The 16,874-nt window shown below is 37.0% G+C and overlaps 1 long non-coding RNA gene across 4 annotated transcripts in view; it reads right to left on the reverse strand.

Moving 5' to 3' along the window:
- Window positions 1-7,384: 7,384 nt before the first annotated feature.
- Window positions 7,385-16,874, reverse strand: part of LOC143229131 (uncharacterized) — a 65,318-nt gene continuing 55,828 nt past the window's right edge. For 2 of the 4 annotated variants that reach the window (XR_013015679.1, XR_013015681.1), the window contains exons 4-5: window positions 13,612-13,912; window positions 11,322-11,639 (exon numbers count right to left, since the gene is read on the reverse strand). This is a non-coding gene — a long non-coding RNA (uncharacterized LOC143229131). Of the gene's footprint in view, window positions 8,549-11,321; window positions 11,640-13,611; window positions 13,913-16,874 lie in introns of those variants that run through there. The other 2 variants (XR_013015684.1, XR_013015685.1) reach the window with 2 other exon arrangements.

Below are 16,874 nucleotides of genomic sequence, written 5' to 3' on the forward strand. Positions count from 1 at the left end.
GTTACTTGTTACGTAGCGAAGTCTGTATGATAATAACACAAGACGTAACGAATGCTACAATCGCACACGGTTATCTATCATGTTCGGGAACGAATTTGGCAGTTACCAAATAACTGTTACGTAATGACTCGTTCCAAGTAGCTTCTCATGTCATGTTGACCCCTTAAAAGTTGAATGACGATTATTTTCGTGTAATCTTTTACGTTAATGAAGGGTCGTTTCTGTTAACCTGCGTAAAGTTCCCAGTCGTTTCAAACTAGCATACAAAGAATTTTTCTGAAAACGCAATGGGTTGTTGACCACATTATGACACGTCACCGTTCTCCGTGTCTACAGCCGGCATGATGACGTCAAAAGGGCACGAGGATGACCCTTCTACTGAAGTTTTCCGAGTTTGTGTGAGAGATGTTCGCATCCGCCCGATAACTAAACCTAAACTTCGTTACCGGATATTATATTGCTCATCCACTTTGCGTGTATGGATTTTCTTGTCCGCTAGAGGTCTAGGGAAGAACATGAGGGTGTGGAAAATAGACAACAAAAACAGCGGTTCGTGGAAACTTCTTAAGGAATCCACACACGTTTAATAGTTAAGAAAAGTCTCCACACACATATATATACAAACAACAGAATTCCACGTGAACAGATCGTTTAAAAGCTGAGTAAAAAAATGTAAATTTTAGCATTCTCGTTTTCCACTAGTTATGTACTTACTAAGTATAGCACAAGTCACGTGGTACTTACTAAGCATAACACATATCACGTGGTACTTACTAAGTATAGCACAAGTCCCGTGGTTTTTACTAGGTATAGCACAAGTCACGTGGTTCTTACTAGGTATAGCACAAGTCACGTAGTACTTACTCAGCATAACACATGTCACGTGGTACTTACTAAGTATAGCACAAGTCCCGTGGTTTTTACTAGGTATAGCACAAGTCACGTGGTACTCACTCAGGATAACACACGTCACGTGGTACTTACTAAGTATAGCACATGTCACGTGGTACTCACTAAGTATAGCACATGTCACGTGGTGCTTTATTAAGTATAGCACAAGTCACGCGGTACTTACTCAGTATAGCACAAGTCCCGTGGTTCTTACTAGGTATAGCACAAGTCACGTAGTACTTACTCAGCATAACACATGTCACGTGGTACTTACTAAGTATAGCACAAGTCCCGTGGTTCTTACTAGGTATAGCACAAGTCACGTAGTACTTACTCAGCATAACACATGTCACGTGGTACTTACTAAGTATAGCACAAGTCCCGTGGTTCTTACTAGGTATAGCACAAGTCACGTGGTACTCACTCAGGATAACACATGTCACGTGGTACCTGCTAAGTATAGCACATGTCACGTGGTACCTGCTAAGTATAGCACATGTCACGTGGTACTTACTAAGTATAGCACATGCCACGTGGTGCTTACTAAGTATAGCACATGTCACGTGGTGCTTTATTAAGTATAGCACAAGTCACGCGGTACTTACTCAGTATCGTACATGTCACGTGGTACTTACTCAGTATAGCACATGTCACGTGCAATTATAAAAGTTTTGCACAAAAGGAAATTGCTGGTCTTGTTTTAGCTTAAAGCTACAAAATGGACTACCTTCGATCTGTTTACTGCAGAAAATCGAACCCCAAATTTTGGAGTTTTAGAGTCCATTAACTTATCGCTGACCAACGAGTGAGGGGGAGTTGATACCGGAAATGATTAACTTCTCACTTCCTCGAAGCGAGAGGTAAGCAGTTGAAACTTGTTCGAGGATGCCGACTGCAACCTAGTACCTTAAAGTAACAACATAACGCGTCATTGACGAACTACCCTTTCTGATGCTGAGCAACCTATGTTTCTTGCTTTATATTGAACTTAGAAAACTGATATGTCACCGTAGCAGAAATAAGTAATCCAAAATTAGTCTTATAATTCCGAAAACTGCATTCAAGTAGGGCATGCCACCAACTAAAATCAAAACAATGTCATAATCACAACAAGCCAGAACTTGTAGTCTGAGTTTACAGGCAAGCTCTTATTTACTACGATTGCGTGACTAGGTTTGTTAAAAAAGAGAGAACTTTGTAGATGTTTCCTGTTTGTGACAAAATGGTAATTTTTTGTGAAACAATAACGGACTTGCATTATATTATTACTTTTTCATAGATTCAAAATATATTTTAATTATAAGATTTTATTCGATCCAATAACACGGGCGTCTGTTAGTTTTATTGTCTTTAATTTTTACACGTTCGACAGTAATTCCTCTGGGATGAATCCTAAAATGATATCCGTTGTTTTCTATCACGTACAGATTTTTCATAAAACGTCACGAATGAATCGTTTTCATTGAAATCGGGTAATATTTTGTTAGGCTTAAAATGTTGACAAAAGCAGGCTATAGATTTCTCTACACCAATCGCGATGCGAGTTTTATAGTTCCTTCGAGAAACCAAACACAATAATGTTAAAATCTTCATTGTGATAAACGAAGTAATAATTTGATCTAAGTAAAAGTGTTTATTTTTCTTTCCGATTTGTAAAAGATTCCTGACCTCATAGAAAAAAAAAATTATTTTCGAAATCTGTGTAAATGAATTATCGAACATCCATTATTAAAACCAAAACAACTTTTATAAATGTAAAAATCTCACGCCTGTGTTTTTTTGGTATAGGATTTCTTAAAATTTATCTTTCATTATAACTTGTTCTTTGAAAACAAAAACTAAGGAATGTAAAACATTTATGTAACTAAATCCTCGCTAGGTTTTTTTTTTTCCTTTTCTGTTGTCAATGAAGTTTTTGGTTAAATGTTTCTCCAGGTGCTGAGTCCGGCTGAGATTGTCTCCTGGATTCTCGTTTGGGAACTACTGCACCAGGCTAGGATAATATTATCAATTTTGGTTTGTTTTGTAATTTCGCGCAAAGCTACACGAGGGCTATCTGCGCTAGCCGCCCCTAATTTAGCAGTGTAAAACTAGAAAGAAGATAGCTAGTCACCATCACCCACCGCCAACTCTAGGACTACTCTTTTAACATCGAATAGTGGGATTAACCGTGACATTATAACGATTCCACGGCTGAAAGGATGAGCATGTTTGACGTGATGAGGATTCGAACCCGCGACTCTCAGATTACGAGTCAAACGCCTTAATCCCCCTGGCCATGCCGGGTCATCAGCTGTTTTATGAAGAAACTTAAAGGACAACAACAAACGTCAGGGTACTTGTTCTGAAAGGTATGTGAAGAAATACATACATTAAAAAGCTAGATTTTAATTTTGAAAATAATTTCATCCATGAAACCACTGTGTAGTGAAAAAATACGTGTTCCACGTGACATAAAATAAATTAAAATATTTTCTAATATGGTTACGGTAAAAAAACCCAGGCAAACAGTTTGTTTGTTTTTGAATTTCGCACAAAGCTACTCGAGGGCTATTTGTGCTAGCCGTCCCTAATTTAGCAGTGTAAGGGAAGGCAGCTATTCATCACCACCCACCGCCAACTCTTGGGCTACTCTTTTACCAACAACTAGTGGTATTGACCGTCACATTATAACGCCCCCACGGCTGAAAGGGCGAGCATGTTTGGCGCGACCGGGATGCGAACCCGCGACCCTCAGATTACGAGTCGCACGCCTTAACACGCTTGGCCTTGCCGGGCCTACAAGGCAAACAGACAGGTATGTATTTATAAAACAGGTTTTTACTTGAATTTAAATTTAAAAAGACAGTGAAAAGTGATTTTTTGTGCCTAAAGCAGTTATGTTATTATATATATATATATCTGAAGGAAGTGAAAACCTGAAAATATTTTACTACTTTATCGATACATAGTAATTAAAAAAAACTAACAGATTTTTTGAAGACACAAAACCAAAATAAAAATACTAGTACAGTCATCATCTTCAGTGAATCATTATTTCTACCGAAATAAACAGAAAATGAGAATTTTACTGAAATCAGAGAAATCAGTGAACCACAGTTTTAATTGAGACGTAATTCTGGGAAGACAATTAGAAGTTTTGGGCATTGTTAACACTCCTATGAAAAGACGTTTCTAGTCCTGATTTCTCCAAGCCCGTTCCCCTGGCTGTGGTTTCGCTAGATAGTAGATAGGGACAGTGGGAATCTCGTTAATCCATTCATTAATGGATTTAAATGGCAATTTCATTTAAATACAAAATTATTAGCCTAATATTAATAACCTTTCAAGTTGCTCTGGGGCCTATTAGGCCCCACTTTTCGTAGGAGTGTTAAACGTCTGTAAATCTAACGCAGGAGGCTTAGGAACCATTGTGCATACTTCAGCGTCTCTGTGCTTTCAAAACGAAAAACCGCATCGTGACTTCGACAGCGACCAAATCACAAGTTTTAACGTTATAAGCTATCGGAGAGCTTTTTTCGGAAAGAAAATTTGCTTACGATACAAGAACCGTAGGTTATTAATAATCAGGTGAAGGAACTTAGTAACTTTCTGTATAATATTAAAAACTTAAGAAATATCATTCCGAAATCAAACTACGGTGTTAGTGAAAAAAAAACACCTGTGTAGCCTGTTCCTGCCCCGGCATGGCCAAACGTGTTAAGGCGTTCGACTCGTAATCCAAGGGTCGCGGGTTCAAATTCCGGTCGCACCAAACATGCTCGCCCTCGTAGCCGTGGGGGCGTTATATTGTTACGGTCAATCCCACTATTCGTTGGTAAAAGAGTAGCCCAAGAGTTGGCGGTGAGTGATGATGGCTAGCTGCCTTCCCTCTAGTCTTACACTGCTAAATTAGGGACGGCTAGCGCAGATAGCCCTCGAGTAGCTTTGTGCAAAATTCAAAACAAACAAACAAACAAAAGCCTGTTCCACGTGTAGGAGATTCTGTGACCAAATAAAGTGAGTAATCTGTGAACGTATGAAATTTATAAACTCAAGCATTGCTGTTTTAGAGTTTTAAATTTAGTAACGTTTGAATTTTTTCTTAATTTCTGTTATAGAATTATGTTTATTTTGTAACTAATAGAAATTCCAGTTTAAATTATGGTCGACGTTTTATAGTTCTACAGGGTGGCCCTTAAGTCCCTACCCATCTATATATCTTATGTATCCAGTGTATCTGCGTGCTGTCCCTCATTCTCGCTGCATAATATTATGCGACGCCATGTTCTGTAAGACATTTTCCTCAACATAGCAGGGGTTATTGTTCCAAATGTCGTGGTTACAGCTGCCTTCAACTCATCATTAGTATTATAACGTTGTTTAGACACAACATATGGATGGGTAGGGACTTACGGGCCACTCTGTAGATGAACCCTGTATGACCTCAGATTTGGCAGATATTTGTAGCAAATCTAGACAAAGGTTTAAAAACGTGATGTAATATTAAATATTTTCTTTCTCAGTGTAAATAAACGTATCTAATTCATTAAAAAACATGAATTCACATCTCAATACTACTGAAGCTGCCCCCCGGCCCCTCAATGCTGACTTAAAACACTAGAAACCGGCTTACAATAGCCGTCGTGGGGAGAACACAGATAGCTCACTGTGTAGCTTTGTGCTTAATTACAAACCATATTACTAATGAATTGTGAAAATTACCAATAGATAAAATAACTAATTTCATGGCGAAAAATAAACGTTATTATAAGTGTCTTGATACACTAAAGATCGTAGGAAGTGGACATAAAAACTGAGTTGAAGAAAAAAAAAAGAGAATCTTTATATCGACGTTTGTAGAGGTGAATAAACTTATCATTAGTAAAGGATAACTAGTTTAGACATTAGATTGGACAGACCTAAGTAATTGTTTCTCTAACGAAGCAACTTGTGAAGCGTTCGTTATCTCTAAATGAGCTTGTTTGTAGTATGTACAGCAGTTGCATTATCACTGTCGTTTAAGTGACTGACCTTAGTCTATCAAAAGTCACTTCTGTCTAGCAGAACCTCACAGTAAAACGATTTTTGACCGCTTTATGTTCTTCTTTTAGAAGACGGAATTCAAATGGGGTGACATTGTTTTTCTTTGTGCTAAAGATACAAGCTACTCTCTTATACGACCTGAGGCCCCTGTCAAGAGCAACCCTGGACAGGGTGGTAGCTAATCCTACTAGGTACCAAACATTGAAATTATTTGATCTGTTACACTACAGTAAACCTTCCCTCGCCCATGCTACGTTCCAGATCAGATTCGTCACACTCCGTTACGAGAGATCACCTGTAAAACAGATGGGGTCAGGTGGTTGTAGAAGTTGAAGCTTCACCAGCTAAGAATGAAAAATGACTCCAATCAACTTGAGATAAATTGAAAAGGCACTCTGTGCTTGTCCACCCCTTTAGTTTGTAGTGGAAAATCTTGTTGCCACGTTAGACTAATCCTGTGATGAATGAATGAACATGAATTTGACTATATTGAGACTGTGGGAAGATTCCATATAAATGTATAGAATCTAGTGTACGATTTCAAAGACGAAGAAGTTGAGCTTTGTGCCTTCTTTCTAATCTTGCAAATCAACTAGCCCTATATATGTAAGTTACAAATGCATTGCATCACCAACAGAAAGACGAAGTCAGAGATTTTGCCTTCTTTCTAATCTTGCAAATTAATTAGACCTATGTATGTAAGTTACAAATACATTACATCACCAACAGAAAGACAAAACAGGTCAGTAAATTTAATAAAGTGGGTTAAGAGACGGTCAATAAACTTATAATACACAAATATTACAATTTGCAAGCATCGATCTTAAGGCAAAGCAATTTACAAGACAACGTAAAGAAACACACATCCAGGATCAAGAATCTCATGATCAAAGGTACAGCCTCATCTCAGTCTCAATTGATATGACAAGCAGGATCTCAGTACGGTTCATCCAGGATCAAGAATCTCATGACCAAAGGTACAGCCTCATCTCAGTTTCAGTTGATATGACAAGCAGGATCTCAGTACGGTTATCCAGGATCAAGATTCTTGACCAAAGGTACAGCCTCATTCAGTTTCAGTTTTGAAACAGGATCTCAATACCGGTTACGGAAACGTGTACGGAATTCCTTATATATATATATATATATATATATACTTCTTGCCAGTTTAATTCAGGTAGTGTTACCGTTAACTTGAAGGAAACTTGATACTGTATCTCAAGACGGCTGGTATGGGTATTAAAATGTTTAATAAAATAAAGCAGAGAACAACATTTTGACGTAAGAAGGTCGAAACGTTGTTCTCTACTTTATTTTAATTAAAATTTTAATACCCACACCAGTCGTCTTGAGATACATTTTACTTCAAGCGGGTTTTTTATCGTCATGAAAAACTTGATGATTATGTGAGGCAAGGTCATGGCAAAGGTTAGTAAGTACTTGTCCTCATTTAAAGAGAATCTCTCCATTTCTTGAGCTTTATTCATTTATTATAAACTGCATAAATTGACGTAAGAACTAAAAATTTAGTGGTTTACAACTCACTTCACACAATTTAAAACCACCAGATGAAAACTTTCTCATTAGTGAACTTAGCACTGTCAGATTTTTACCTGTTACGAACCCTAAAGAATCTGCCCACAATCACGCACACAGATCGCACGTTACGTTGAATTTTTGAAGGTAAATCATCAAATATTAATAAATTAGAATATATAATAAGGCTAGAAATTACGTATTAATTAACAAATACGTGTTTAACCACATGTTAACACGTAAAGGCCAGATAACTCAATTTATTAAACATTAGGCTTAGGTCTGGTCGCTTTTACAAAATATATAATACATATTTTAGAACTTCGATCCACCCATATAGTTAGATTATAAATTTATTGATTTTTTGTTAGAAGATATGAAAATAAAAAAATGTAAGTTATTATTTAATTTTTTTTAGTTCTAATTTTATGTCTAATATTTCGTCCTTTATTAAGCCTAACATTCAACATCATGTATATGTAGGCATGGTACTTTAAGAATCCAATTAGAAGAATGATTGATGGAAAACAAATAAAACTGAACTAAACTAACTTTTCAAACGTATCAAGTACGACGCAAATACTTGGTACACTAGAAGAGTATATATAATTTATATCGTATCTTGATGGAACTCCAGCTAACGACGATAATGCCAAATCTGACATAGTATTTTCCACCGAAGTTGTTTCGTAGAGTTGAGTTATCTTGTGTCCATGACGATTTGTTTGTTAACCCTTTAGTAGGAAGCATGGAAAATAGGGAAAAAATCTATGACATTATAACCGGGCAAACACAAATGTAGTGTTAGACATTTATAAAGTACCTGTACTCGAGAGGATCAAAGGTTAGCAATTCCAAGCATCTGACCGTTTTTCTCATGTTCCAAATATGTAGTTCTGTCTGGGGTTCATATACTTGGGCGGAAGGTCACGAGTACAGCTTACAGGTAGCTCACTACGAAGTGACTTGACTCGGGTAGATCGTGACTGGGCTGGGCCAGTTATCATGGTGAACAAGTTGTATACCAGCCGCAGGTCACGGGCATCAAACACATCGTCTGACACTACTGGAACAAGAATTGGTGTAGAAGCTTAGCCTAAAAAAAAAAAACACCTTAAGTTTCAGATAGGATTAGTAGACTAGCATATTATACTAAATTAGTGTAGGATTAGACTTATTCGCCTAGCATTCTAAGTGACAGGAAATAAATAATTAGTTGGCAAGCTTGTACTTTATTTGGACTGAGAATTACAGCCATAAGTTGTGAGTTTGGATAGTTATATAGCAAAGAAAACGACGAATAGGCTTAGCAGTTTAAAATTGTTTTATTATGAGTTGCCAAGGTAGTAAATATCAAGTGGTGAGATTGCAAAGGCTCCTAAAGTTTTGAAATATTCTGTCTTCACGTAAATATATTTCTTACATGGCTTAAACTACGTTCGAATGTAATAATCTAAATTACTAAAAAAAAAAAGGTTGGACTTTTGAAGTCAAACGCAGCAAAGCGAGATAGAAGTATAAACCTCAGCAGCAAATAATTCTACAGAGTAGCGTCTTTTAACATAAATTATTTTACTTCAGCCAATAATTGATCAGATTTAGTGAAGTTAATTTATGTGTTCACCTGGAAAGATAAAAGATCTAATGATAATCCTGATAAGACGTTTACTTTGAAACTTGTTACTACATGATTTTATCTGACTTGATTATTCGCATCTAAACAAATTTAGCTAACCCTCTGTTTTAATAAAACAGTTTATTTCAAGGGCGTAATTATTTCCTTTTGATTTATCTTTTATTCCCTCTCTTTCTCATTCACATACGGGGTTCCAAGTTGTCCGAATTCTGCCATATTCGATAGCTGATACAACTTATGCCCTTTAACAACCATGCTCGCAACCAAAATGGGCTGTGTTAAAATTATTTCTTAATAGTCCAAAATTATATTACAGATTCTAATGGTATCTGAGCCAACCACAGCCAACAATTGCTTCAGAAGTTATTTACGTAACTTCACAGTAGGTGGCGTAGACTGTTATATTCCTTTGGATTAGATTCCAAGTGTATACAAAATTTACATTTATCCTTTATGAAATTAAGAGATCTAATCACTTTCATATAAAACCAGACACACAAAAAAACTTTGGAATGAAAATGTATTTTATACCACATTGAAGTCTTTCCAAGGTTTTTTGAAGTATAAATTTGATTAACTCATAAAATAGTACGGCATGATTCGGTGGTTAGAATGACTGACTCTTAAGTTGAAGATCGCGGCTTCCTGTCCAACTCCTACCAAACAGACTCTACCGTTCAGCCGTAGGAGTATTATAATATTACAGTAAATCCCACTATTCGTTGGTAAAAGAGTAACCAAAAGACGGCCGGTGGAAGGTGACGACTAGGTGCCTTCCCTCTAGTCTTAAACTGCTAAACCAGGAACGGCTGGCATGTAGCTTTGCGCGAAATTCAAAAGCAAACAAACAATATTTAAAGTTAACTAAATTACTTGTTTTTCTCTCGTCAATCAGTTTATTTTGTACGTTCGTAGTTTGAATTGTGGAAAAAAATGTTTAAACTTCAGTTTTCTGTAGCCACTTGAATGATGAACTTCGAACACACCTGGTTATCCCCATTTCGGAAGTGGTAAATGTAGGGAAGTCGCACCACCCACCCCTAGAAGCCTTGGAACAAAGTCGCACCACCTACCCCTAGAAGCCATGGAACAAAGTCGCACCACCCACCCCTAGAAGCCTTGGAACAAAGTCGCACCACCCACCCCTAGAAGCCTTGGAACAAAGTCGCACCACCTACCCCTAGAAGCCTTGGAACACTCTTCACCAACAAAAAGTTGAATTGACCATCAAATCATAATGTCGAAAAGATGACTATATTTGATGTCGGGATTCAAACTCGTGACAAATCGAGTGTTCTAACGATCAGGCTACCCGACAGCCATTCTGCAGTTACGTCATATTACATTGTCAAGTTGTTACTGCAGGCAAGTATGATTTACTCATTTTTTGTCTTCCCGAGAAACAGCCCGGCATGGCCGTAATCTGAGGGTCGCGGGTTCGAATCTCCTTCACACGAAACATGCCATTTCAGTCGCGGGGGCGTTATAATGTGACGGTCAATCCCACTATTCGTTGGTAAAAGAGTAGCCCAAGTGTTGGCGGTGAGTGGTGATGACTAGCTGCCTTCCCTCTAGTCTTACACTGCTAAATTAGGGACGGCTAGCGCAGATAGCCTTCGTGTAATTTTGCGCGAAATTCAAACAAACAAATCTTCCCGACCAAATTAGTTTATCTTTATTATCTACCTAGTATTTTTGTACTAACGTATCTCCTTCGATGTTTTATATCTGCTGTTAGACGACCTCATCCGAGTTCATTGCGTCAGTGACTCGTCTCGTTACAAAATTATCGTTAAAATGTTAGGTCTATTTATTATCAATTTTTTTACGAAAACTCGCGTAAAACTATACAAGTATTATTGACGCTAGCCATCCATAACTTTGAACTGATAAACTGAGGAGAAGTGAAGCAATTAATAGTGCTCACCACCAACTCTGGGGCTTCACTAATTGAATAGTGCACTCACGGTCTCAAAATGTAGGGAATTGTATTTTTTAAAAAGAGATTTCTCATAAATGTTATACGTTGTTAAACAAAAGGAAAGCTGAAAGGAAGAAAACATAGCATCGTTACAATTATGTAGTTACATCGTGAACAGGGTTTCTAAAGTGAATACAACTGTTGTCAACTGGATTTACATTTTAAACTTGATTTGCACGAGTTTGCAGTCTGACTACGAGAGTAATGATTTTCGTTTTATAACTGGTGATTAGAAAACTTTTCTTTTAAAGATATAAGTTTATTTTAATCATAGAAAAGTTCATATGAAATTACAATTGAAATTAATAAAAAAATCTTCAGGTAATACAATATTTGAGAAAGTAACAGAAAGATAAGATTGGAAACTGTCTAGTTGCTAGCGTGCAGGGCTACGTGTCGAGAGGTTCACAGTTCGAACTGTAATATACTGTTGAATATACTTCGCATTTTCAGCTGTGTGGTTTTTTCTTTAAAAAGTGACATTCAATCTCACTCTTCGGTTAAGAGTAGCATTGAACCTATGGTTTCCCAGTCCGTCACACTTTCCAATAGAGCACTCTTGGGCGAAATCTGGAAGTAACAACTGAAAATTTTCACATAGCAGATCAAAGTACATGCATATAAAAGTATTTTGTATGCTTTTCTCATGAAGGTTTAAATTCTTGGTTTTAAACCAGAAGCTTTTATAGTATTTATAATGAAAGATCAGTAGAATTTACTTTTATATTTTCGCATTAACAACAGTTATGTTTAACAGTTTTATTTATGTACAATATTGCTTTATTTCTCCTCAGTATAGAGACTTCTGTTATGATGTAGCGATTCAAAGGATTACTTAAAAAACAAGTGCAGGATTGGCAATCATTCCAAAAGCAATGATCATGATGAGACGCTTATACGAAGGCCTGGCATGACCAGGTGATTAAGGCGTTCGACTCCTAATCCGAGGGTTGCGGGTTCGAATTCCGGTCGCACCAAACATGCTCGCCCTTTCAGCCGTGAGAGGGTTATAATGTGACAGTCAATCCCACTATTCGTTGGTAAAAGAGTAGCCCAAGAGTTGGCGGTGGGTGGTGATGACTAGCTGCCTTCCCTCTAGTCTTACACTGCTAAATTAGGGACGGCTAACGCAGATAGCCCTCGAGTAGCTTTGCGCGAAATTAAAAAAACAACAACAACAAACAAACACTTATACGAACCCTAACTATGTGCGATATTACTATTTAGCAATAGCTAGCAGTTAGTAGTTCATAATACATTATCCAAGCTAAATATGATAAGAATGTATTTTTTGACATTACAAGCCACCTCTTTTGACAAAGAAAACAGAGAGATAAAAAGGGCCACAAAAAAGGTTTAGAAAGACATCTGTGAAAGTACAAAAAACAAACAATGTTAAAAAATGGGTAGTAAAGTTTGCACGAAGTACAGTTTTATTCACAAAATCTACTTTTGCAGCCTGTAGATGTATCAATACATTTAAAACTCCCCCCCCCTCACGGTTCGTAAATAACATTATCACAGTTTACACCATGACTGTAGCACATCTGCCCTAAAGTTTCACATGACAAGGTGCGAGTATTGAAAAAAATATTTTATTTCAGTTGAACCTTATGTCGTTTTTAAAATATATATATAAAAAAGCGGCAGCTTTGTGTTCAATTAGAGTGACTTATTGGACAACTATGTGTTTAAGTATTACTAGTACTCCATTTCCAGACAACAATTACTGGACTCTTATTGATTTGTGTGCAGGGTACATTTTGCGTTTTTGATGTGTCAGTAAGCCTAATCTGGATGTAACTTTTTCATTTGGAATCGTAAAGCCACTTACGATCGTTGTGATGTCTTAGATATATCCTATTCTGCTCATCTCCTCTTCAGTTCCTAATTTAACATTGAAAGACTGAAAGAAACGTATCTAGTCTATACCACTCACCGCCAACTCTTCGGCTAGTTTTGTATCAACGAATAGTGGGATTATCTGTTACATTACAACGCTCACATGGCTGAAAGGGCGAGCATGTTTGGAGACCGGAATTCGTTTCAAGTACCCTAGGCACCAGGTCTTCTCAAGCTTGACTGGGGCTAGAAAGGAACAATTTCTTTGATTGTTTTGGTTAAATATTAGTTCTCAGTACAACCGTTCGGTTACGTTTGATTTGACTCTCTCGCAAAGCTACACGAGGGCTATCTGCGCTAGCCGTCCTTAATCTAGCAGTGTAAGACTAGAGGGAATGCAGCTATTCACCACGATCCGCCGCCAATACTTGGACCACTATGAATAGAGGGACTGAGCCTCGCGTTATAAGGCCCCCTTCCCTGGTTGAAAGGGAGATGATGTTTGGTGGGACGGAGAATCGAACCCCAGACCTTCAGTTTGTGAGTCGAGCGACCTAACCACCTGGCCATGTCGGGCCATGTTTATGTTTTGAATATGTAAAGCTGAGCAATTACTTCTTCATTAATGTTCCTTTCTTTCAAGTTACGCAATAAAATCATTTAAGAGGAATTACATGATTACTAGTTTCTGTTTCATTACCTCCCTCTGGTGATACTTTGGAAAATTGCCGACACCTCACGCTAGCCACGTGGTTTGTTACGACATAGAAACCTGCGTGAAGGGTGTGATGGGCCACGAGTCCCCTGGGTGTGGTGCGCTTGGATATGACTCAACCTTTTCTCTGCTGGAGAATTATCGAAGATGATCATAATTTTGTTAGTGATAAAACAATTCTCCAGTTTGAGTACCAACTTAATGATGTGTGTGCATGGATGTGGGAAGAACCTAAAAATCACGTGGGAATTTTAAAGTGGTCTGAGTCGTTGCTGCGCAGACTGTTCTAAAAAAGAATAAATAAATGAAAACGTTTGAGGGCATGCTATCATATTTAAATACACTTACTTATAATAACCATCACTTTAAAAACAACATATCTATCATTTCAACCTCAGTCGAGTCTCTTGAGATTCAGCTTATGAGAATGTTTGCCTAGAGCCATGTCAAGCGGTTCTTTTTAGAGTAATTTGGTTGATTGCGAACATTAAAACTCCATATACATAAAACGTTCTTAGTTTATAAAGGAAGAGTTATATCAGTTGGAGCAAGTTTATAAACTCACTTATTTGAATAAGAAGGTTATAATTTTATGACCAGCTCGATAATTTCGTTAATAAAACTATGTGCGTCTTCTTTTTGCAGCAAACGTTATGTAATAAAATACATGTTTTAAAAATTCTCCGATTTTTACATGAACGAATACACGAAAACCACGAACGTTAATGTAATGCAATACATAAGAACAGCGTGACAAAACTACGTTCAAAAATAGAACAACAACAAAAAAACCAAAACAAATGGACCAGGCTTCACCACACATCTCGGACTACACCATATTTGTCGTGTCTTTTTTCCCACATAATAATATTAATTGCAAACTTACAGATTAAAGGGTTGAATCTATTTTGTTGGAAATACAAAAAAAAATTATCTATATTCACATATACGAAAACAGGTCGACCAAAACATTACGTTATATTCTGTCATGCAAAGTTAAGTACAAAGAAGACGGCTAAAACTGATATGTTGTAAGCTCTTGAAGCATGCCTTCTACAAGGAAAACGGAAATATTTTTTGGGTTATATTCATGTAGGCATGCTGATTTTTGTTTAGCCATTTGATGTTACAAGACAGCAATAAATTTTAACCCACTTCTAGAAAATTTTAACCAATCACATTTACGCTAAGAGGTCCTACGTGATGGAGAATTGTGAATTTGTCAGGACATTTTAACAGTGGTAAATCACTTCATACTATGTGTTTACAATTTTCCGAGCATCGTGTGGATGTGTAAAAAACCGTCTGATAACATTTGCTAGTGTTGAAGGTATTATCTTAACGCTCAATGAGTTTCTTATTTTGTTATCTAAACATAGAAAATTTCATTTATAAATATAACTTTAGAAAATGGGCTTCAGCTGTCCTGAGTTGTATGAAATCACCTTTGTGAATTGTGTCGTAACTTACGAGTATGAAACAAGGTATCAAACAACAGAATTATTGTACGTATATGAGAAAATCTGTTTCAATCTGTAGTAATATTGTTCAACACACGCAAGTTGACGGCTTTATCCCCCAAAACTAGAGTATATTAAATTTTTTATATGAAGTTCACGATCACGTGTTACCGTCCTCAATTTTCATCTTTCATAGCATGCTATGGCTGCGCCCTCTGTGGACAATTTACAAAATATTCTTCAAATACAGCACTTTCGATAATTATTTTTATCACGGTTTACTGATGTCGTAGTTGAGCGCAAAACCACACAGCGGTCTATCGCAACCCTGTCCATCGCGAGGAATCGAACCTCAGATGTTAGCATCATTAAGGTTATTTCTGAGCTACTGAATGACTCAGTCTTTTCTCCTCTATCCAATAGCTCAAAATGTGAATTTTGTTTAACGTACAAATACAGTAACTAATTAATTAAGTCAAATTATGATTTTAAAAATGTGTCTTATGAGTTCTCGTCGTTAGATTTTCAATCAAATTTAAATGTTTATTATATTTTTATTTTGTCGTAAAACTAATATCAAAACTAAACTTGAACCTATAAAGTTAGTTATTACACTTGTAACAATAAATATATTTTATTATTACAACATCATACCATTTAATCAGAAGTAACGGAACAATAAAACACAATAATTGGAGTACTTACGTCTTGGGCCCGGCATGGCCAGGTGGGTTAAAACGTTCCACTCGTAATCTGAGGGTCGCGGGTTCGAATCCTAGTCGCAACAAACATGCTCGCCCTTTCAGTTGTGGGGGCGTTATAATGTCACAGGCAATCCCACTATTCGTTGGTAAAAAGAGTAGTCCAAGAGTTGGCGGTGGGTGGTGATGACTAGCTGCCTTCCCTCTAGTTTTACACTGCTAAATCAGGGACGGCTAGCGCAGATAGCCCTCGAGTAGCTTTGCGCGAAATTCAAAATAAACAATCAAAACAAATCTACGACTTTTCGTGAAACTTTGAGGCACGACGTTAAGTGCTTATTTTGTAGCTAAACAACTTTTCTAGCACATTCTCCAAACTTTTTTGAATTAACACAAGAAACAATAATCAGCGAAGTTTTCTTGTTGAAAACTTAGTGGTCAGCATTTCTTCAATTAATTATACAGGTTTTCTGCTGTTATTTCATACTACGTGAAACAAGTGCGGAAACAGCAAGTTCGGTAGGTAGCGTAAATTACGTTGTACTTAGCCACTTATGTAAACAAAACCAAAACCATCATTAGGTTAAGGCTACAATTTCGAGTGAGATTAGGTTTCAACAACAGAGTTAACCGCTATCGTAAGATAAAGAAAACCTGAACGCAAGATATTTGTGGAAAATTAAACAAGCTCCAAATAGCCATTTATTTGAAAAGAGTTGAAAGACACTACCATAAATACAAACTATGGTGCTTAGGTGTTCTAATATTTTTTCTCATGTAGTGAAAGGAGAACTACACAGACCGCCCCCACCCTTCCTTTCTACGTTGTTCTGGAAACTGCACTCCTGCTAATGGAGGACGGAAGTACTAAATCTCTACAGTAACTAACATCTATTGTTGAATCCTGGAATTTATCCATACTTTATTTTTGTTATTCTAAATATGCATGACGTCATCAGACGTAAAAAGAAAAACAGTGACGTCATATGAATGATTTTATATACGCGCAAATAAAGAACAGTTTTATAGCTTAGAGTACTCGTTTGGTAGGCTTGTTTGTATTTTTCATAAATCAGTTACTGTTATT

Source organism: Tachypleus tridentatus, chromosome 1 (genome assembly GCF_004210375.1).
Source record: "Tachypleus tridentatus isolate NWPU-2018 chromosome 1, ASM421037v1, whole genome shotgun sequence".
Classification (NCBI taxonomy): domain Eukaryota; kingdom Metazoa; phylum Arthropoda; class Merostomata; order Xiphosura; family Limulidae; genus Tachypleus; species Tachypleus tridentatus.